At 38.7% G+C, this 24,729-nt stretch overlaps 1 protein-coding gene across 11 annotated transcripts in view; it reads right to left on the bottom strand.

The window, feature by feature from the left end:
* BRD8 (bromodomain containing 8) overlaps positions 1-24,729 on the bottom strand; it is a 1,923,539-nt gene that overhangs the window by 192,229 nt on the left and 1,706,581 nt on the right. The gene's annotated exons all lie outside the window — the stretch shown is intronic.

Raw genomic sequence — 24,729 nt, 5'->3', positions numbered from 1 at the left:
TAAAAAAGATAAAATGATGAAAGCCACAAAATGCCTCACTTCTTCTAATTGTAAAGATATTAGTTTTTTTTCATTAGCAAATGCTCTCAGCAGAGTCAAGAAGTCTGCAGCTAAACGGCTGAAGGCAGTTGCACATTCTTTTCTGGGTGAACGTGACAAAGATTCCTTCATGAATCTGCAGAGTTTTTTCTCTCACTGCTGACTGTTTTTACATGGAGACAAGCTGTCTACGGGTTCAAGCAATTAATCTTCAGAGTTCTGAACATTCTTTGCTGAGGGAAATTAAAAATTAAAAGTACATTGGCAAGCAGTTCAGTGAAAAATAAAGTAACAGCCTTAGCACCTGAATGCACTTAAGAGAATAGTGTACAATTTAGTTTTATTTAAAGATAGCCATGTGCATTTTTATAGGGCTAAAAGTTAATGCTTTCTGAAAGCATACAATCCATTTTTCACATCTGGGAGTGGACTAGAGATAAGAAAAGAACAGACAGCAATCACTATAAGTGGGTGGAAACCAGGGTTGCCAGACGTCCCTATTTGAGCGAGATTGTCCCTGATACTGAGTCCCGCATTGCAGGTTTAAATCCCGGCAAAACAGCCCTCTGCTTTTTTTTTTTTTTGATTGGCATACGGGCCAATCAAAAATCGCTAAATACGGAGCTGCTTGTGTTTAATGCGGAACATCAGGCAGTTCTTCATTAAACATAGCTCAGTTTTTTGATTGGCTTGTATACTGGCATACGGGCCAATCAAATATTGGTAAACACGGAGCTACTTGTGTTTAATGCGGAACTGCTTGATGTTTCGTATTAAACAGAAGTAGCTCCATGTTTAAAGACTTTTTTTTTTTTTGGTCCTCACTTTGTCCCTACCCGGCCAGTCGGAAATCTGACAACCCTGGTGGAAACACAGGCTCTAAAGTGCATTTAACATGGATAACCTTAATTTTAGGTTAGGTAATGCCTTTGCATGCAGCTGTCTATTTTGGGCAAATGTTTTTATTTGGAGGGTTGAACGTCCTTATTTGAAGGTGTCCATAGTTTTGTGGGTATGTTCTAAGTTAATCTGGGGGGGGTGTTCAGAAAACGTCTTTACTGTTTTGTTTGAGGGTTTTCATGAAAACAAAAGTCTTGAAAATATGACAAAGGTTCAAATGGAGATGAAAAGAAAGAACTGTATAAAAGATCAGCCTGCCAAACATTAATGTGTACATGTAAGAAAAAAGCTGGAGATGCAAATTTAAAAATGTCACGTATAATAGGTGGGAATACTGGGTTTTTATCATAATGGCTATGCTGTCCATATTATCTTGAATTGCAAATAGCTGTACAGGTATCGACAAAAAAAAGTAAAGTACTGAATTATATTAAGAAATGCACAGTGCAAATACCACTGCTGCAGGAGACATATCTGGCAAGAAATGAGCAGGTGAATTTAACAAAGGCAGGATTTCAGGCTTGATACTGAGCAGAATATCAGGGACAAAGGAAAATGGAGTAATAATACTGACTGCAAGAGGGGCAAAAACAGTAAAAGAAGAAAAAAAAAACCAATAATCGTAGATCTATTACAGTAAGGGGCTACTGACAAGGCAGGAGGATTATGCTGGGACATATTTATATTCTACCAAAACTGCTGTTATGAAGCGTAAGAAAATGTTGGAAGAAATAATCAGCTTTCAGCAGAGAATATTACTTAAGAGGTGGGTGCTAGAACTTGATCTGCAAAATTAAAAATGTAACAGGAGGATGTAGAAGGGAAAATACAACAAAAACAGAGTAGATTTCTGAATAAATTTATTGAAATGCTTGACAAGGAAGATGTGATTTTAGTAGTAGGAACTCAGACAAAATTTACATATTTTCCCTAAGGTACAATAACTGGACTAGACTGGGTAGAAATTATATTTCACTGGAGCATGCATTTAATTGAAAGTTTTGGCACACATGTAATAATTAGTTCAGATCATGCACTGATAAAAATTAATCTAGAAATGCAGGGTACTGAACTAAAAATGAGACATTGTCATTTTCCCACCTACTTGTTAAAAAGAAAGGAATTTAATAAATGGGTAGTAGAAAGTAGAAACTATATCAGAGTTATTAGGGAAGATATTTCTTCAGACGTGATAGCAAGTGAGTGGGATAAAATGAAAATGGAGTTTAAATATAGGGTAAATAAGGGCATTGCATCCAAGGTCAGGGAAGTCATTACTCCGCTGTACTAGACGCTTATCACACCATTGATTGAGTACAATGCTCCCTTCTGTATGCACCTCACCAGACACCTGCAGCAGCCACAGAGATTTCTAACCAAGAGAATTCAGAGCCTCCAAGACATGACCTACATGGAAAGGCTGAAAGCCCCGTCACTGTACTCTGTATCGTACAGGCTGCTGAGAGGCGACCTGTGCCTGGCCTACAAAGCAGTCTCTGACCCAGCCCTAATGGAAATGCTGCACATCAGCAAATCAAATGGGACAAGAGTCACTCACTCCAGAGATCTCAACCTGGCCAGCGACATTACCAGAACTTGTGCAAGAGATAGATATGTCTCCCAGAGATTGATGCTCCTCTGGAATATGCTCCCAATTCATGTGAAACAGAGCTCCTCTATGACCCTATTTAAGTGCAACCTTGGCAACTGGAGGGGAAACCACAAATTCACAACGGGGGTAGCATCTATGTGCTCATGGACAGGGGAACTCGGTGCTGATCATAGTATCGTTTTGCAAACAATGACCATCTAACTAAGGTCAGCTAGGGTACTTGGGGTTTTTCCTACATGGCTGGGCTTGTAAACGCCCAAGCACCATTAGCCTAACAACCTCCTACAAAACTATGAATAAGAAAGAGATATGGTTAGAAAGTAAAAGGAATTATTCACTGGGGCTGAAAAAAGTTAAAACATTACAGAAAAAAAGGTATCTGAAAGAACAAGAGGGTGTGCAACTGCATGGTTCCAAATAGAAAATAAGGGGAGTATTTGGATAATATGCATGAGTTTAGAAAGAATGCTCTTAAGCAACTATTTGTTGATAACTCCTGAACACAAAACCTTTTAGCATAACAACAAAGGCAGCAGAAAGTAAAAATGGCTGTCACCAAATGTAGGGAGCCTCTAACAAGAAAAATAACCTGAGATCCTAGAGATATTTCAGAATTGTTATGAAAACTTGCATAAAACAAAGATATGTGGAAATCAGGAAAAGAGCACAAATGGAAATATTTATGCAAGACAAGGCTCAACTAACAGTTAAGATAGGAGATCAGATAAAAACAGTGATGTATAATCAATCTGTAGGAAAGTTTTTAGGAGCAGATCATATTCCTGTGGAAGTTTGGAAATAAGGAGGGACAACAGTAGCAGTGATCTCAGAGATTTTACCATTATTTTAAAAGGAGGGGAAGCACCAATATCTTGGAAGAACAATGGTGGCTGTATTACCTAAAGATGGTAAACACCCATCAGACTCAGTTTCATATAGACTCATTTCAACTTTAAAACATAATAATCTATCATTACTCTAACCACCTACCTATTTCTCTCAGCCCACCAATCCTGCGCTTCCACTCAGTTTTCGCCATCCAAAATCATCTGTATATTATATCTCAGCTCAAACTACCATAATCCTAGGGAAAAATTCATACCTATCAATGTCTTATTACTCATTCCATACACTTCCTAATAAATCAACTAATATAAAATATTGCATGCACTTATGTTCTAATATCAACAAATGCCATTAACTGTCTGTTCTCCAAAATGTTGTGTTTGAACAGAAAAACTAGGCAAGGGTGTTTGCTTTTCCCTTTGTTACTTGCTTTATATTTAGAACCACAGGCAAAGAAAATAGTGGATTCAGATATTCAAGGATATTGTTGGCATGTTAATCAAGAAAAGTTGGCTTTATTTGCAGATGATATTATTTTGTATCTGACAAATCCAGAAAAGGTCATCTCAGGATTGTGAAACATTCTGAGACAGTTTCAAGTCTTTTGGGATATAAAATTAAGGAAGATAAAACAAGGGCTATAGTCATTAATTATGTACACACACATGATTTGGCTCAGCAATACCCACATTTATGGGGCCATGACAGAACTATTTATGTGTATGGATTAAAAAGGCTTCTCTTATGGCAGCTAAGAATATGTGGGAAGAGACTAAACAAACAATAATACAAAAGCTGAGAAACTAGAAGCTCCTGTTTATGGACAAGGACAGTAAGATACTTTTAGTGAAAAAGTTTTTAGTCCCTTTAGTTTTATACACAGATCAGACGTATTATTAGTGACCAGAGGAGAAGCTGTGGACAACAAAAAATAAAGAGTTGAAGGAATTTATCTGTGAGGGAAAGAGTTAAGGGGGATAACTTGATCCCTCATATAGAACACGGTTGTTTAGAACTACCTGATCTAAAGGGATATTTATGAGCTACACAGTTAAGGCTCATATACATAACACAAGCAAAACGTTATATAATTCAAAGTGGAAAGGGATGAGGGTGACGCGGGGGGAAGTTAAGGGTGGGATTTTGGACGCAGATACTTAAGGAGAATAACAATCACACAGAATATTGTATTCATAAAGTAGCAGAAAGTATTCTAAGAACTAAGGCAACATAAGAATGGAGGAAGGGGATTTTACCAACAGGGATGACTGTAAGTAGGGGTACATACAATAGGCAGGAAGGGACTGGAATTTACTGGAGAAAATGGCAATGGAACAAAGGTTTTGGGAACAAATAGAGAGGGAAAGGTAACGTAGTGGGATGAGGTCGGAAAGACATTTGGACTGCAGGCTAAACACTGCCTTTCCTACCAGGGATTGAAAGGGATAGGGGAATCCTAAGTGAAACACCTGCTCTGGTAGAGTTTTTAGGTGAATTTAAAACAGATGCTGCTGTTAAAAATGGATAATTAGTAGGGCATATAAAATATTGCATGATAACTATAAGAATCAATCAGAGGAGGTTAGAAAAGATTGGAAAGACAGACTGGAAAAGCAGTTTAAAACAATGGGAGGACATATGCATGGCTTCTAAGTATGTAACAAAGTCCAGAAGATTTAAAATTTTTGTAAGTATTTTCATAGATACTTTTATACCACAAGCAGACCTCACAGAATTTTTCATCTGGTAGACAGTAAATGTTGGAGGTGTGATGAGGAAGAAAGATTTAAGTGGGAACATATTGGGAGTAATGAGTTGCAGATTTTAAAAATTCCTTACGGAGTACTCTGTCAGAAACACTGGGTGAGCAAATGGCTGTAACTAAAGAAATGATTCTTCCGAGCTGGTACACAGGATCTGAATTACCTAGACACAGTAAGACCTTGTTAAGTTTAATTCTGTTGACTGCCAAAAGTCTAAACCAATGGTATTTAAAGTGCTGAATATTGTGAAAGAGATAAAAGAACTGGAAGGGAGCTTTAGAAAAGAGAAGGAGCAAAATGCATAGAAATAAGTGCAAATTGTGGAACATTGCATGCAGAATAATGTTCAGGAGTGAGGTTTAAAGGAAAGTAGGAACTGAGCAATTTATGTGATGTTCAACTGATGACAAATATAAAAAAATAAATATATATGATTTATAATGTATGTAAAAGGAAAAAATGAAACACCTTTATTAATTGATTGCCTAAGACATAGGCAAATGTACATTAATAGAAAAGAAAAAAAAAACATGTTACCATTTTTTTCCTTTTAAAAAACAAGTAATCTCCGTGGTGTCCTTGAAGTCTCAACTCACTGAAAAAGTATAGTAGGTCCAAAAACAAAACAGTGTAAAAAACTTGTGTGTGAAAGATTTTTAATCCATATATATCAAGTTAATCACTGTATATTAATAAGATCAGATAACAGTAGTAGAAGTAGCGAACTTAAACTAATTCTAAGTCAAAAAATAATAAAAAATATAATTTGAAATATTATACAGAATTCCTAAGTATTCAAAAGTAATCCAAGCAGGGTAGACACTCTGTTTCTAGTCGAAATTCGACTGTCTAACTCTACCCTGCTTGGATTACTTTTGAATACTTGGTAATTCTGTATAATATTTCAAATGATATTTTTTATGATTTTTTGATTTAGGACGAGTTCAAGTTTGTTACTTCTACTACTATTATCTGATCTTATTAATATACTAGTGATTAACTAGCTATATATGGATTGAAAACATTCCAGACAGAGAAGTTTCTTACACTGTTTTGTTTTTGGACCTACTATACTTGTTTATTGGGTTGTTTGAGACTTTGAGGACACCACGGAGATTACTTGCTTTTTAAAAGGAAAACAAATGGTAACATGGTTTGTTTTCTTTTCTATTAATGTACGTTTGCCTATGTCTTAGGCAATCATTTAATAAAGGTGTTTAAAAATGCTACTGGCTGCCAAAAAAAAAAATTACTAGAGAAAAGAAATCAAAACCTAAGCCAACTGTAACTGAAGTACTGAACATCATAAAGGAGATAAAAATATTGGAGGTAGGATCTTTAGAGAAGGGAAGGAACAAAGTATATATAGATACATGGAATTTTGTGGGATTAAGATATATAGAATAACATTCAATACGAGTGAAATTTAAGGGAAGGCAGGATTTGTGCAATTTATGTAATGGTGTATCTTTAATTTAACTCTATTCTCTGTCATAGTACTGCAAAACACAATAGTCACCACCTTGCAGGGCACCTGAAGAAAAAGTGCTGCTGAAAATAATACTGCCTTAGAATATCAGTTAATCCATAAAAATAAATCTCACAGAAGGTTCTCATGGTTGGGATCATCTTCACCACCAATCAGCATTTGCATCTATTTCTACAAGTTCCCTTGCTTGTTGGCAAATGAGCATTCCCTAGCAAAGCACAGCATGACACAATGAATCAAGTATGTAAATATCCTTGTCCCAAATACCTACCAATTTACTCCTTTGCTTTTAGTAATTACCATCTTGCGAATTAGGAACAATGAAGATTTGTCACTCTCTCTCTGCAGACAAGGGATATGCAAGTATATACCTGCCTTACATACAGGGATTCCAACTGTAACTGTCAGTTGGGTGAATCATCCAGCAAAAAATGAGGGATTTCTTGACCCATTAGTGAGGGAACTTTCTTTATAGGTTAAATGATAAGATAAAAATGCATCTGTTGTACCTAGCAGTTATGACTCTTCTTGAGGAAATGAACTAAAACATCTCACAAAGAACAGGTTACAGAATCACATCAAGGCCATTAAGAAAGATGAGCACTGAGGAAACAAAGTCAAGGACATGATTCCAAGGACTTAACAGGGAACTCTGTCTGGGAAGAAGCAATGCGTGAACAAGGCCATGGCAAAGAAGTCCATAAACGGCAGCAAGCAAATAGAGAAGGCATATAAAAAGCTGCAAATAATGCTACAAGAAACTCCCCTCTACCATGAAAAACATGAACTCATAATAAAAGAAAGTGGGAAAATGTGATTTTGCTGTAAGAACAGGAGGAGTAAGAGAGAGGCTTGTTACTAATAGTAAAGAAAGACATAGGAAATCAAATTGAGAAAGCAAAGCACAGTCAAGGAAGATATATAATGGCAAGGAGAAGCTGACTGACTCAGTGTTAGAATCACACTAGCTACAATTTATGCACATCAAAGGTCCACAAAGCAGGACATAAAACAAACAACTGGAGAAGTGATAGCCCTGTACCCAGAAATTATAACAGTGGTAGTCTAGGAATGAAGTACCATATACAAGGAAAATGTAGCTAGACAACATAAGGTACCAATGGAGGGCAGATGCTTGGATAAATATTTGCACACATTTGGATTACTAGATGTCATGAGCATACGAAAGACAAGAAGAAAGAATGTACCTACTTTTCTGGGAAATATGGAAATTGGGCAAGGCTGGATAGATGTTACATTTCAAAAGAGCATATTAACCTAATGCATGACAAAAACCACAAATCGTGTAATTATTTCTGAATATATACTTACACAAATTGCACTACAGATCAGGAAAAAAGTCTATACTGACAATGGCACTTCTAAACATATCTTTTGAAAAGCAAAGCATTAAGTGAGTGGATAGACCAAACCTTAAAAGATTCTTTGCAAGAGTGAGTGCTTGGTAACAAAGGATTAGCTGTGAAATGGGATACAGTAACTGTAACTTAAACACTGCCATGATGAAAGCCTAGGAGAATTGGAATAATACTCAAAAGAGAAACACTTAGTGGGCGTAAGAAAACTGAAGGAACTACAAAAACAAATGACTAACAGCTGGTCAGATCAGCAGGAAAAGCAGCTTAAAGTAGGCAAAATGTCTAGAGAACTTGAATGAATACAGAGCAAAGCCAGTGAGAAACAGCAGCAAGAAATTATAGTATGACTAAAAAGATCAGAAATCCAGACAACGCGAGACATGACACAGATCCAGAAGAAACAATAAAATTAATGACAAAGTACAAGATAAAAAAGTAGAAAATAAAGTGCAATAGATGAAGGGTTACTTAGGGAAACTTATCCTGCCTACAATAACAGAAGATAAAAGGTGTAAAAACATGTTTAATGGGAGGATCTAGGAAAATTAAATGAAGGAGGCATTAATGAGTCAAAATACATGGAAGACACCAGGAAAGTACAGTTGTGTACACTTACCATAAATGTAGATGTTCGAGTGTCTTCACTGTTGCAATCATCACTGTAGGGTTCTTCCTGCCAGCAGGCAGCCCTCGGTCATCCAGAATCCCAAAGTCTGGGTCCGGCGTCGGCTGTGCAGTTACCCTCCCTGACGTCAATGCGCTAGGGGCATAAAGCTCCCAGCCGACGCCATGTTCTCCAGTTTTTCTTGCCCCAGATGTCAGGTGGCCAAAAGTAAAGGCTGAAAGTAAAACAAAAATGTAACATACAACAAACCCCATACCCTGTAGCAAATACACCCCAGAAGAAGGGTGAAGTAGGGAACCACACCAATAAGAGTATAAGAGGGGACAGGAGGGTGGGTAACTCAGACTGCAACAGTGAAGATACTCGAACATCTACATTTATGGTAAGTGTACACAACTGTACTATGTTCATCGTGTTTCACTGTTACAGTCATCACTGTAGGGTTGAATCCCAAAGCTGAGATAAAGGGTGGTGGTTATTCAGTAGAAGAGGCAGCTAGAAGGCCTTGCAAGACTGCAGAAGCAAAGCCTGCCCTAGACTTAGAATAAAGAGGGAGATTATAGTGCTTAGAGAAAGTATGCACTGAACTCCAAGTTGCAGCTTCCAAAATATCTTTGGTAGGGACACCCCTGAGAAAGGCAGCTGAAGTAGCAGCAGCTCTGGTAGAGTGAGTCCTAATTTTTCCTGGGATTTGCTTTCCATGATGAGAGTAACAAAATCTGATTCCATGAATAATCCATTTAGAAATGGTCTGTTTTGAAATAGCTTTGCCTTGGGAATTTGCTGCATAAGAAACAAACAGTTGTTCTGTTTTCCTGATATCCTTGGTTCTGTCCAGGTAAAAGCGAAGTTGTCTGTGCATGTCCAAAGAATGCAAGATCCTCTCCTCCTTATTTTGTGGATTAGGGAAAAAAGTTGGCAGGTGAATAGTTTGGTTTAAGGCCACTTTAGAAACCACTTTAGGCATGAAAGTAGGGTTAGTCCTCAAAGAAACCCTGTCTTGATGAAAAATAATGTAAGGTTCCACAGCCATGAGCGCTTGTAACTCCGACACTCTCCTGGCTGAAGTTAAAGCCAGTAGGATAACAGTCTTCCATGATAAATACTTTATATCAGATGTGGCAGCAGGCTCAAAAGGAGGCAGAGTAAGTTTTTCCAGGACATAACTGAGGACCCAGGCAGGAATGGGTGGTGTCCTAGGGGGCCTTAAATTCTTTGCTCTCTGAGATATTGTTTCAGTAGTGGATGTGAAAAAATTGGAGGATCTGTATTGTACTGTGCAGAGATAGCTGAGGCATGTATTTTTATGGAGGAAAAAGATAAACCCTTATGCAACATATCTGTTAGGTAATGTAAAATCAATGGAATATTTGCAATGTGAGGATCTGATTCCTGAGCATGCATCCAGGAGCAAAATCTCTTCCATTTACCTTCGTAAGACTTCCTAGTGCTAGGCCTTCTGGCTTCTAAGATAACATCCATGACTTGTTTGGAAAGGGTAGGATTAATCATAGACCCTGAATATGCCAGGCTGCCAGGCTGAGAGTTTTGATATGAGAGTGCAGGACCTGGCCCTGATGTTGAGACAAAAGATTTGGAATCTGAGGTAGAATCCAAAGAGGTTCCTAGGATTGATTTATCAGTGTTGAGTACCAAAACTGTCGAGGACAATTAGGGGCTAGTAAGATCAGCTTTGGTTTGTCCTGTTTTATTTTTAATAACACCCTTGGTAGAAGAGGTAGTGGTGGAAAGGCATACCCCGAGAGGTTCCTCCAACTGAATGAGAGAGCATGCACTTTCCATGCTAGCTTGTGATATGTCCTTGTGCAAAAAGTCTGTTAACTGGTAGTTGTGGGGAGATGCAAATAGATCTATGTCCGGGAAGCCCCAGGCTTCTGTAATCATCTTGAATATTTGGGTGTCTAGCATCCACTCGTGTGGGTCTGACAGGTTCCTGCTCAGGCTGTCTGTCAGAGTGTTTTGTTTCCCTGGCAGGAATTGAGCTTGTAGGCCCACTTTGCAAGCTAGTGCTGTGTTCCATAGAGTCATGGCTAGTCTGCAAAGGGGACAGGAGTGTGAACCCCCTTGCTTGTTTATGCACCACATAACTGTGGTGTTGTCTGTCCGTATCAGTAGCTGACCTGGCTGTAAAAGATCCCTGAAAGCCAAGAGGGCATTCTGCACAGCTAACATCTCTTTTAAGTTGATATGTAGATGCTTCTGATCCTCTGTCCAAAAACCTTGCAGGCCTTTCCCCTGCAAGTGAGCTCCCCATGCATAATCCGAAGTGTCCGTGGTTATCACTTGGTAGGCTGGAGGTAGACTGAAGGCTTTCCCTTTGTTTTAAAGACATGCCATGGCCCACCAATGGAATTCCTTTTGCAGGCAAGGCAAGACAGCAATCACTGTTTCCAGACTGTAACAATGTTGGGACCATACGCTTTTTAGGTACCATTGTATCTTCCTCATATGCAGTCTTGCATATGATATGAGTAGGATGCAGGAAGCCATGTAACCCAAAGCCTGCAGGAATTTCCTTGCAGTTAGCTGAGACATTAACGCGAGGCTTTTGAAAGTTGAAGCCAGCTGTAGTTGTTTTTCTGATGTCAGGAATGCCATCTGGGTTGTTGTGTTTAAAAGAGCACCCAGGAAAGTTATCTGTTGAGTGGGTGTCAAATTTGACTTTTTTACGTTCACAGTGAATCCCAGGTACTTGAGTAAATTCTGAACAAATTCCAGGTGCTGGAGTAAAATGTCCTTGCTGTCTGCTTGAATAAGGCAGTCGTCCAGATAAGGGCAAATCTGAATTCCCTTGAGTTTGCAGTAAGCTACTACTGGTGCCAGGCACTTGGTAAAGACCCTGGGCGCAGTAGACAAGCCAAAGGGCAGCACAGAGAATTGGTAATGTTTCGAGCCTGCCTTGAACCTGAGGTATCTTCTGCACTCCTGTCTGATAGGAATGTGTAGGTAAGCCTCCTTTAAATCCAATGTCACCATCCATGCATTTTTGCTCAACATTGGAAGTAGCTGCTGCAGATTAAGCATCTTGAACTTTGGTATCTCCAGGAAAGTATTTAAGACTGACAGATCCAGGATGGGTCTCCAAGTATTTTGCTTTCTGGGAACTAGAAAGAGTCTTGAATAAAAGCCTTGTCCTGTCTCTGAATTTGGAACCAGTTCTATGGCCATCATAGCCATGAGGGACCTCACCTGTTTTAATGCCTCTGCCCATTGAGTTTTTGGTAGGTCTGGCCATCCATTGGGTTTTGGTAAGGTGTGAAAGTGGAATTTGTAACCTCTTAAAATTAAATCCAGAACCCACTTGTGTTGGGTTATGTAAGTCCAATTTTGGTGAAAATGAGAAAGTTTTCCTCCCAGAGGAGCTTCCAAGAGAGAAGTTCCTGGAGCCATGCAGGGGGAGTCATTGAGCCTCTTTCCTGTAAGGTTGAGACCTATCTTCTCCACCCCTGGGGGTGGAAGCACTCCACTGTCTAGGTCTATAAGAGGTCTGTGCTTGGGCCCTCCCTCTGGGGCACCTATATCTAGCCCCCTGAGGCCTGTCCGAGCTGGGAAAGGACCAATTTTTAGCTGGCCAATTTCTGCTAAATCTAGGAGGCTGAACTTGTAAGAAATCCTTAACCATTTGCATGGATTTTGCCTTATCCTCCATTTTCTTTATAACCTCTTCAGCCTTAGACCCAAACAAAACATTATGTTGAACAGGAGCATCCAGTAACTTTGCTTTCACTTGATCTGGCAAATTTTGTTCCTTTAACCAAGCATGCCTTCTAATGACCGTGCCACTGGCAGCCGCCCTGCAAGAGGCCTCCAAAGCATCAAAACCACAGTGTAAGGTATGTTTCCCCACCTGCTCAGTAGCATGCATCAAATCATGTAATTCCTTATTGTCTGCACATGCAGAAAAAGGTACCCAGTTTTTGTTTCCTAACAGACAAAAGGTATTGCTGATATTTCAACATATGAAATTAACAATTTAAAGCCCTAATAGATAAAGTAGCAGAAGTGTACACTTTTTTGCCCCATCTCTCCAAAGCTCTAGAATCCTTATCTAACGGAATAGGGTTCTTAGCAGTGGTGGCCTTAACACCCTTAGTACCCCGAGAAATGGTTTCTGGATCAGCAGTAGGATTTTATAAAGAAACTGGTGGGAGTCAGGGACTCTGTAATATCTATCAGGCTTAGCAGGGGCCGGAGGAAAGGAGTCAGGAGTTAAATTAGACTCAGAAAACACATCATCCACAATATCCAAAATAGGAGGAATAGCCAGGGGTCTGTGTTGGGGAAGAAGAAGGAAATCCCTAAGCCTTCTCTTAGATTCAGAGTACTCCTGTCCTGCCCAGTGAAAATGTTCCCTCATGTCATGTAACGTTTCCCCAAAAGAATAATCCTCAGGAGGAGAAGCTGAAGGAATGGATTCCTCAGCATCAGAATCCTCATAAGGAGGGAAAGTATAATCCTGTTCAGAGGAAGACACAGAAGAGATAGATGCCTGATCAGAGGATTCATAATCAAATTCTTGTCTTGGCCTTTTGTCTGGAGGGGGATGTGAACCCCTAATCATAGTTAGCAAGTCCTCTGCCATCTTAAGCATTTGTTTTTGAGATTTAGGTCCCGGATCAGAGGAGGCCTGGGCTTGAGTCTTTGTTTTAGAAGGAGTCCTTGCCTTTACCTGAAGCTGCGTAGGCCTGAAAACCCCCTTGGAAGCCGGTACCTGCACAGTGGCTCCGGACCCATCCGTGGGAGCAGTATCTGAAGGTCCTGCACCTGGAGTATTCAAAGGCCTAGTTGGCTCCTCGTGGGAGTCCATTTCGGCAAGCGGTTCTGTAATGGCCAACGACAGGGGCTGCGAAAGCGCCTCACTGACGACGGCCGAACTGGCAGCTGGCTCTGCTTGTAAACTGTCGTCTGATTTGGACCTCGGAGGCCTATCCTTATCCTTGTGCCTTTTATGAACTCCGGTAGTCGGAAGCGTGTCCGACGACATGTTATAATTAAATCGCCTCCCAAAGTAATGAAAGGCAAAATCGTATCTCCGTTTAAGAGTACGGTGATTAAATCTAGCACAAAACCGACAACTAGCTATGTCGTGGTCAGGGCCTAGACAAGGAATACAGTAAGAGTGAAAATCCTTAAGAAGTATTTGCTTCCCACATGAAATACAATTATTAACTTTTTCTGACATCAGTCTGGAGCAAGAAAAAAGTTTCCCCAACGGGGTACTTAGCTTTGAAAACAAGAATGTCTTCGGTATGAAGCACCAAAAAATAACAGGAGTCAGCCGACCGGCACTTGCGAACTGCTTCTACCGTGCGGCAAGAAAGACTGGAGAACATGGTGTCGGCTGGGAGCTTTATACCCCTGGCGCACTGACGTCAGGGAGGGTGACTGCACAGCCGACGCCGGACCCAGACTTTGGGATTCTGGCCGACCGAGGGCTGCCTGCCGGCAGGAAGAACCCTACAGTGATGACTGCAACAGTGAAACACGATGAACATCAAGTGGAATTTAAACAGAAATTTGAAAAAAGAGAAGAAAATGAAATAATCAAGCTCTAGAAAGAATTATTTTACAGTAGTCTTTTGAGTGTCAAGGTGCTTTCTCCTTGACATAACGCAGTGATGGTATTCAAATTCAAGGAAGGGAGCATTCCATTTGACTATGGACTGTAGACCCATTTCAATTCTAAACCATGAATTTTACAGTTTTCATAAAAAGTTCAGCCAAATGACTGAGGCAAATCTTACCAAAGGTAATAAAACTAGATTAATGTTTCACAGAAGGCAGGCAAATGTTAAACTATTAATAGAACTTTAATGATACAGATGCTGTGGACAAAAAAATAAATAATCCTGCTAGGTCCAAATGCCAAAAAAGTCATTTGGGAAATCACTGGGGGCATTTGCCTTCCTACAGAAATGAATAACTTTGGTATCTACAGATGAGATGAAAGCAAAAACTAGGGTGGAAGACTGTCACAAATGGTCAGTCTATCAAGGGAACCACACAAGGATTTGTTTGATCTGCATTTACAGCCTCTCACTAGAGATATCAGACAATCTGATATTACAGGTTATAAATGGATTTTCTGAAGGACATGAAGTTTGAAACTCAAATGTCTACCATTTAGTGAATTCAATCATCAATGAGACCACAAATTTTATGAGGAACAAAGTATGAGCCAAAATTTTGACATTCTGTGAAAATCTGGACAGCTGAAAGGCATGATTGTCAGCAATGATTCTACACAGTTCATGGGGAAGATAGCAAGCTGTACAGAATTTGCACAAAACAAACACATCAAACCTGAAGGGTCATGAAGAAAAGAAATCAGAATCTCACAGCCAGTCCTTTTGTTAGCAGACAGACATTTGGGTTCAAAAGCTGTAGAGAGAAATTCCTGAAAGTAAAGCACCTAATCACAGCTGCAGTGTAGCAAGAACAGATACCAAACTCACTGAAGGAAGCAGGAAGCTATATGGAGGGCCTCAGAGTTAAAATGTTGCGAATGACAAATGTTTCCTTGACTTACAAAAACTCTTAATGTATTCAAATGTTTGATTTTAATGAAAATAACATACCGAATGTTTAGTACATCATTAAGTTTAATTTACACTGAGCAATATATACTTAATACTTTTCTTTTAGGACCAAAAATCACAATGTATTTTATATTGACATGATAGGACGGTGATGGTGAACCCATGACACGTGTGTCAAAGGTGACACGCCACAACGTTTTCGTTGACACACCAGAATTCACCAACCCCCAAGTTACCAAAGAAACTGAATGAACAAAAATACAAGAAATATGTGACTATGCACTTATCTATTAAAACTCATCAACAAAAAAGTCATTAATTGATGATAGTCAAATCAAATGCAATGTGTTCATATTTTTTCAAATCAATTCAAAATTATTATTAAAAGTAGAGCAATTTTTTGGTGCACTATTTTAAGCCCAATTATCAGTGCTCATATTTTTTTGTCTATTGTAAGTCACTGAATTTTCTTTAACTTTTATAAAACGTAGCAGCACACGATTGGACTCTTTGTTCGTGGAGGGGGGGGGGGGGTGACACACCAGCTGAGTCAAGATAGGCATTTCCCAAATTTTTGACACGCACAGCCCAAAAGGTTCACCATCACTGTGTTAGGACCTATAAAATGCAACTTATTCAATTCCTCAGTCAATATAACCTTACATAGGTAGTCATCTCACCTACAAGAACCAGTGCCAGTAGTAATAAAGGCAGCCTATCAGATTTAATCATTACCAACATCCCCCAGAGAATAGTAGAAACAAAGTATTTGCTCAGTAATACATGTGATCACCTCACTAATTAAGCCATCATGTTATTTAAATCCCCTGGACTCCCTTGAATGTCAATTATCACCACAGCCTTCCTAGAATCAAAGGAAAACCCAGTACACAATGAACATTTAATAAAGAATGGTCCCCTACAATAGCACTGCACTGCATTGCACTTAACATCAGCTACAGCTATGTTTAATTCAATATTCAAATTCGTCATGGACAAGCTTTTTCTTGCACAAAGGAAATAACTAAAAAGAGAGATGTATGCCCCTTGATCATCTCTCACCTAAAAAAAACAGTCTTAAAACAGGGACAAGTTCTAGAAATTTTGGAAGGAGTCCAACAATCCCATACATCAAGAGCAATGGACAATAGCTATATGGTGACAGATTTATATGACCATGGAAAAACAGTCATCTTTCAGGATCAGTTTTTATCAAACTTACTCATGCATATGAGTGTGTGAACCACTCCATACTCCTATGAAAACTGGAAGCTCCCAAGAGTTGGTCAAAATGCTTTATCTCAGCACCATACCTCATAACCTGGAAACATCAAAAATCTGGACAAAGGCCCATGAAATATAGGTACAAATCTGTGTGGTGAATAACATAAAATTTGCATAAAAAATTATGTAACCCCACCCACTCCATTAGAATTGTGGGATACCAACTTTCAAACGCAAACTGAAGAACGGAAAAAATATGGCCCCAGAGTGCCCCTGCAGCCATTCCAATGTCCCATAACTTGGCTTTTTTGCACCATTTACAATAAACACTGTAATGTGCATACTGCTTTACTTCTACAATGATTATTTTGATTTCCTTTAAAATTATTTACATTTTATAGCACAAATACTAATAGGTTCATAGGTTCATAGGTTTATACTAGGCTATCTGCCCTAAGGCATTTATAAGCCTAGCCCAAATTATTGTGGCTTACGCCACCCCTTATATGAAAAAATACTGTGCCCATTAGTTTGTTGTGCCTCTGTCCAGCAGTGACCCAGAGATGATTCCCGGGGTAAACCTACGATCTCCCATCCACAGGTCTAGATTTCTCTTGAACAGAGTCAGCGAGGTGCTCTGCCTCACATGGACCGGGATTTTATTCCACAGCATAGGGAGTCTCTGAGTGATAAATCTATCCCTCCAGCACGTCCTATTTATATCCGTGCTAAGGTTTAAGTCGCTTGCTCTAGTGGTTTTGGTGGATTTGGATTTTTGAGGTGGAGCATGTCCATTAATTCCGGGTTGGACATGGCCTTGTATGTCAGGCACATGTCACCTCTGAGCAGACGGTATGCAACTGAATAGAGCTGGAGTTTCTTCAATCTGGCAGCATATGACAGATTTTGGAGTCCCTTTATCCTTTTGGTGAGGAACTTTTGGGGTCTCTCCAATTGCTGCAGATGTCGGGTGAGATACATCCCGAATGGGGCATTGTACTCGATCATTGGTCTGATAAGTGAAGAGTACAGGGAACAATGACCTCACTAGATCTGGATGTGAATCCCTTCATGATCAGGTGGGCAATGTAGAAGGTCTTTTTAACCACTTTAGCAATGTGAGTGTCAAAAGAAAGGCCACTGTCAACCTGGGTCCCCAGGTCCCTGATAACCTCTTCTGTGCTTAGTGGATTGCCACCTATATGGTAGCTTGGGGTTACCTTGTTTTTACCGAAGGGTATGACTATACATTTTTGGCGTTTAACTTCAGGCCATGGCTCTGGCACCAGCTATCTGTTTCAGTGAGTCCCTTCTGAAGGATATCCGTGTCCGATGCACTTTCCACTATGGCGCCCAGCTTGCAGTCATCTGCAAACTTTGTCAGCCAAAGTCCTCCCATGTTGGCCTGTACTTCTGGGAAGTAGATGCCAAACAATAGGGGCCAAGGACCGAGCCCTGTGGGACACCACTTGTGACCGGCTTGGAGTCTGACACAGCGCCAGCAACTCTAACCCTGTGGGTTCTGTCCTTAAGCCAGTTTGCAACCCATCTTGTGACATATGGGTTTACATTTAAGCTGGTAAGTTTTTCTACAATACCTGAGTGGGGTATTGTGTCAAAGCCTTGCAAGGTCAAGGTAGGCTGTATGGACTGCCTTTCCTCATCAATGGCCTTGGTGACTATTTCGAAGAAGTCGACCAAGTTCAAAAGGCATGATCTTCCCTTGACAAAGCCAAACTGGGTCGGGTCCAATGTCTGCAAGTCCCCTATATCTTTGTTTATGAGCTCCATTATGATCCTCTCCATAGCTTTGCAGACTAGACTTGTTAAGCTTATGGGGCGGTAATTACCAGGGTCCGTAGAGGCGCCACCTTTGTGGAGTGGGACCACAGTTGCCATACGCCACTCCTTGGGCACGTATCCTGTGGTAAGGCTGAGATTAAACAGCTGCCTTATGTGCGGGTTTAATTCCTCATTTAGCTCGTGTAGCACACAGCCGGGGACACCATCCGGTCCCACTGATGCTGTGTTTTTAGCTTTAGAGAGAGCAGCTTTCAATATTAATTAATATTAATAGACATCTGCTAAACAAAGCAATACACTCTCACAATGAAAACAGACTTGGCATTAAAACTTCTCTGCCCTTGAAACTCACATTCATTTTGCACTGAAACCCACATTCAAAGAAAATACATCTGGCCAGTGAAATGACAAAAGTAAATAAAAAGTTCCCAGAAGACACGAAGTGCAAATAAAATGAATTTGAAATAAAAAAGATAAAAAGCAGTTCGACACAGCAGAAAAAGGCAACTAATTTAATCACAATAGGTTAGCGCTTTCACGTTCACTCAAACAACAGCTTCATCAGACAAACATTTCATAAAACAGTCAATATTTTAAAAGCAATGCATCAATGAGAATGCCATACTATCTTATAAAATTTAAAGCAAAACAACATATATTAAAAAAGCATATAAAATATATTTAAAAAACTAAAAATCAATAAGTTAATGTTTCAAACATCTCTGACGTAAAAATGGTTTCAAAGAAACCATATTATTGATACCTGGATATGTAGCAGCTTTAAAAAGGATAATCCATTTTTGCTCAATGGCTTCAGTCTTATTACAAATATCACCACCTCTCTTGCCTTCATTTATTAGTTCCTATACAAAAAACTTAAATTCATGACTTATGCCATTACATTCTACATGTTTAGCTAATGCATTAGTATTCTTCCTATTACTGCTATCCCTAAGATGCTCTAACAATCGTTCTCTAAGGGACCTGTTGGTCTTACCAACATAGAAAACATAACAAACTGCACTAGTCGTAATTTAGTTTATTACTGTTTCTGTACAATCAGCATAAAAAGGAAACTCAACAAAGCAGTCATGAAAGGGATGTCTAAACTGGGGGGCACTATATAGAAATTTACAGACACGGCAATGTCTACATGGATATGTACCCTTACTTTGCGATTCTAGAACAACATCATCTTTACTATAACAAAGTTGTTTCTTTAAAGACAAGTTATTCTTAAAAGAGAACAGTGCTGTCTGAGAAATACATTCTCTCAGCTTATTATCTGAGTATAGAATATTCCAATGTTTCCTAATAACATCACAGAATATACTGACATCACTTGCATAGGTTAACAAAAACCTCATATTCATATTGTTGCTATCAGATGACTCAACCACATCTGGATACGATTTTTCTGAAAAATAAGGTTTACCTAGGCTGTGCCTTTCTTTCAGAACTTGATTTATGCAGTTACTAACTTCTCTCTCAGAATATCACCTGCTGAGACAGTCTATCTTCAAAGTATTAAAAGCTTGTAACAAATCACGTTCATCACTATGTTTTCTCATCATCCTAAGGAATTGACCTTTAAGCACATTCCTGGACACATGGCGTGGATGCATACTACCTTTATGTAGTAAAGTATTTTTTCTAATCTTTTTCCTATATAGAGATGTTTTAAAGCCACCTATGTCTTTCCTATTAATATAAAAATCTAAAAAGCTTACCTTTTCCACTGAATATTCATAGGTAAACCTTAAAAATGAAGTGGTAGAATGCAACCACTCTATAAATTAAGACAGACTAGCTCCATCACCTTCCCATAACAAAAAAACATAGTCAACAAAACGTCTATACCAAAGCACCTAGGATGAGCTAAAATCCCTATTTCAGACTCCCATTGAGCTAAAGCTAAGTTGGCATAGCTATTGGCACAAGACGTACCCATAGCCACGCCAACTTTCTGCAAGTAATAGTCATTACCAAACATAAATACATTGTTATCAAGGATGATACCAAGTAACTCACAAATAAGAAAAACCTTATAATTCGAGTAACATTTCATACCATTAAGCATAGTCCTGATATTTTCAATACACCATTCATTGGGGATGACCGTAAACAATGAGCCTATGTCCAGGATAACAAGTAATAGCTCTCTAGCGCTATCCAATCCTGCAGTCCCTCTATACAGTTCTTCTAGAAAATGTTTTGTGTCCCTTAAAATAATAGGTTGTTGAGCAACAATAGTTCATAGCATCTTCTCTTCAAAAACAGAGAGAGACTCAGTGACCCAGCCACTCCCGGACACAATTGATCGCATAGGTGGATCCACCAGACTTTTGTGTAGTTTAGGCAAACCATATATTAGGGGAATATTTGGATTATCTACACTAAAATATTTAAACAAATCCTCATTAATGACTCTAGAAATCAACAAATCAAAGATGAGAAACAAAACTTTCTCAATAAGTGCTCTAACCATAACTTTAGAAATAGTAGCAAAAGTATCAGAATCACTCAAGAACTGAAGCATGCTCTCAACATATTTATCTATATCTAGTAGGACCACTCCCCCTCCTTTATCTGCAGGAAGAAAATATATTGTTTTCAAAATTTTAAGTTCCATTAACGCATCATTTTCATCTCTAGTTAAATTAAAAAATTTACATTTACGTTCATTATCAAAGCATTTCCTAATATCCTCTTCACAAACACTACTGAATGCTTCAACACTGGGATGCGGTTTAGGAATATAAGTGCTGGCTTTTTTAAAAGGACAACTGCTCGAATGATTATTATTAGCGCCAAACTCAACCCTCAAATTCAACTGTCTAGCAAACATCTTCAAATTCAACAATACATCAACAATATTTGACTACTATGAGGGAATGAAAGTCAGCCCTTTATTAAGCACTCTTCATTGTGCATCAGTTAACTGTAAAGACAAATTAACAATCAAATCTTCCTTACTGCACTCCTTGTGTTCTTGTAAACAGTTCGATCCACAGTTTGTGAATTCTGCTGTACACGTCCCCTTCTCCCTCTACTCAGCGAGCGACTCCCTCATGGTGTTGGCTTGTAGGGAAGTGGTTCTGATAGGGAAAAATGGTGATGCTCATTCAACAATTTCCCTGGTACCTTACTAATAGCTCCCCTCGATGTATCCGGACTCATGGCTGATTGAACATTTAAAAACAGAACTCGACGTTTCTGCCGACAGTATCTTATCAAAACACATTACCACTCGTTCCACTGAACTGCTACTCTCAGTATGTAAAAAAGTGTTTCCTGGCTGCTCATTCAACGATCGCTCAGTTCCCCCTAGCAAATCAATGACTTGGTCACGAATCTGATTGACATTTGGAGACGCAGGTGCTTCCTGCATACTAGCCACTGTCCCTCCATTCGAAGCTGCTGAAACATTACCATTGGTGTCTCTATTAGAGGACTGTTGTCTTGACCATATAAAGATGGCACCTCTCTCAAAATCTGTGACATCTCTAATTAATTTCTTGGTCTTAACGTTTAGTAGTCTTTTATCATAGCCAGTAATACTATCATGCAGAATGTCAAGTTTATCAAGTATAACATCATTAGAGAATTCAGTCAGGATATCAGCATGCAGCAAACGAATATCCGCTGCTGGTTCTTCTTCAAGAGGGGTAAAAAAAAGTCTATCAATAAGTTCATATACGCACTGCTAAAACTCAAGTTCAAGTTCTGCCATTTTTTCAAAAGTTCCGGATACGTGTCTCCATAAGTTGGCATATCGAGTATGGTGCAGTTCGGCCTCTAGATGCATCCTTTGCCATTGTAGGCATTTGAACTTATAGAGTTTGTTCTCTAACTCTCTATACTTGCGTTCAAACATTTCATTAACATTGAAATTAGTATTCTCACCAGCCACAGGATCAATTCTGACTTCAAGGAAAGGATTCCTCTGTAATATCAAAATCCTTTCTAGGCGATGCCCATTCGATTTTTGTACTGAAGTACCAGGGTTATAATCCAACTCTATAGCAGCGCCTTCTGCCATGTTCCAGGAACAATTAAGGCTGCAAACAACAAAAGTAAATAAAAAGTTCCCAGAAGACACGAATTGCAAATAAAATGAATTAGAATTAAAAAAGATAAAAAGCACTTTGACACAGCAGAAAAAGGCAACTAATTTAATCACAACAGGTTAGTGCTTTCATGGTCACTCAAACAACCGCTTCATCAGACAAACATTTCATAAAACAGTCAATATTTAAAAAACTATGCACCAATGAGAATGCCATACTAATTAATTATCTTATAAAATTTAAAGCAAAACAACATATATAAAAAAAGCAAATGCACGTTTAGCTAATGCATTAGTATTCTTTCATGACTGCATTGTTGAGTTTCCTTTTTATGCTGATTGCACTAATCGTAATTTAGTTTATTACTGTTTCTGTACAGTTTGTTATGTTTTCTGCGTTGGTAAGACCAACAGGTCCCTTAGAAAACGTGTGTTAGAGCATCTTAGGGATATCAGTAATAGGAAGGATACTAATGCATTAGCTAAACATGTAGAATGTAATGGCATAAGTCAGGAATTTAAGTTTTTTGTATTGGAACTAATAAATGAAGGCAACAGAGGTGGTGATATTTGTAATAAGACTGAAACCACTGAACAAAAATGGATTATCCTTTTTAAAGCTGATACATATCCAGGTATCAATGATATGGTTTCTTTGAAACCATTTTTACGTCAGAAATGTTTGAAACATTAACTTATTGATTTATAGTTTTTTATATATGTTTTTTATATGCTTTTTATGTATGTTGTTTTGCTTTAAATTTTATAAGATAGTTAATTAGCATGGCATTCTCATTGGTGCATAGTTTTTTAAATATTGACTGTTTTATGAAATGTTTGTCTGATGAAGAGGTTGTTTGAGTGACCGTGAAAGCGCTAACCTGTTGTGATTAAATTAGTTGCCTTTTTCTGCTGTGTCAAAGTGCTTTTTATCTTTTTTATTTATGGCCAGTGAAATGGCTCCTTGTTTATACATACATATTTTTCTCTGTTAACCATGAAGGGGAGCTGATCACAAGGGTCTATTTTCAAACAAATACAACTGCATCGGCAATTCTGCATCAATATCTGCTTGACGGACCCCAAAACAATTTGCAACAAGCATTGATCCTAATGTCAGACATGCACCATTTGAAACCATGTATTACAGAACTGCATGATGCATGGCATACAGACAGTAATGAAAAGTAGTGTATATTTTGCAAAATAGTTTAGCAGTACACTGTAGCCAAGCAACATGATCCACTAATGGCTATTATTTACTAAACATCTGCACTTTTATGATACAAAATAGTATTGGCTTCTGTATTACATTTTCTATATTTAGAACCCCTACTAGACATCTTTAATAGCATTTAACAATATTAGACAATTCATTTACTCTTTTTATAGCATAACTAACTAATGGGGAGTGTCATTCTGTGTAAAATGAGCGTGAGACTGAGCAGAAAAATATTTTGCATTCAACAGTATTACTGAAAATAAAATGAATAATTATAGGTGGGGTTTTTTAAATTCCCTGGTATGAGAGTGTGAAATAATTTTTACTCTATAAAAAACAAAAAACATGAGTGTGGGCCTAAGATACCAATGGACAGCATACATCCTCCTTAAGGTGTAGAAACTAAAAAGACTGACATCTTACACAAAAATTGGGCATAAATAAAAGCTTGTTTCTATATGTATTTTACTTTATTTATGATCTAGTCATGTGGACAGACCTAGGGATTGTTTTCGGCCATGACCTGGTTGGCTGGTCTAAAGCAGGACAATTAGAGGCCGCTATAAACAATAAAATAAATGTTTTCTTACAACATGGATGTGCCTTCAACAGAAGAAATGCAGTTTACAGTGCAAGACAAAGACATCTGTGTATGAAGCAGATATGTGCTTTGAAAAAGGCAAGCAGTATACACTGTGTATTCAATGCAGAACAGCATAATAAGATTCTTCCAATTAAGATTATGTTCAGGGACATGTTAACACAGGACACCTTTACACTGGGTGATACCACAAAGGGCTGTTCTCAAACCTATTGTTCTCATTATTTGTTATAGATACGATAAAGACTGTACATTCTATACTAATAATCTGTGCCGATGCCTGGTTCCTCCATAGAACCCATCCTACTACTGACCACATATACAAAACAATTTCAAAGTTACTTTTGCCAACTCGGCAATTAATTAACAACTAACTGCCTAAAGCTTAATACCAGAAAAATACTATCCATGCTGTCTGGCACCAGCTCAGAGCCAACTAAAAGTAAGGCACTCTTTTTGGAAACTTCAGACAAAAGGAAACTAGCTAAGTACCACCACCATATAAATACATCAAGCTTATCCTCAACACCATGCTATCATTTAAAACCCTTACAAACAAATCAGACAACAGCCCCAGACACCACTGCTTCCTACTTT

Source organism: Protopterus annectens, chromosome 4.part0 (assembly GCF_019279795.1).
Source record: "Protopterus annectens isolate FY-2018-M chromosome 4.part0, PAN1.0, whole genome shotgun sequence".
Taxonomy (NCBI): domain Eukaryota; kingdom Metazoa; phylum Chordata; order Ceratodontiformes; family Protopteridae; genus Protopterus; species Protopterus annectens.
This window is presented reverse-complemented; position numbering and strand designations above follow the sequence as displayed.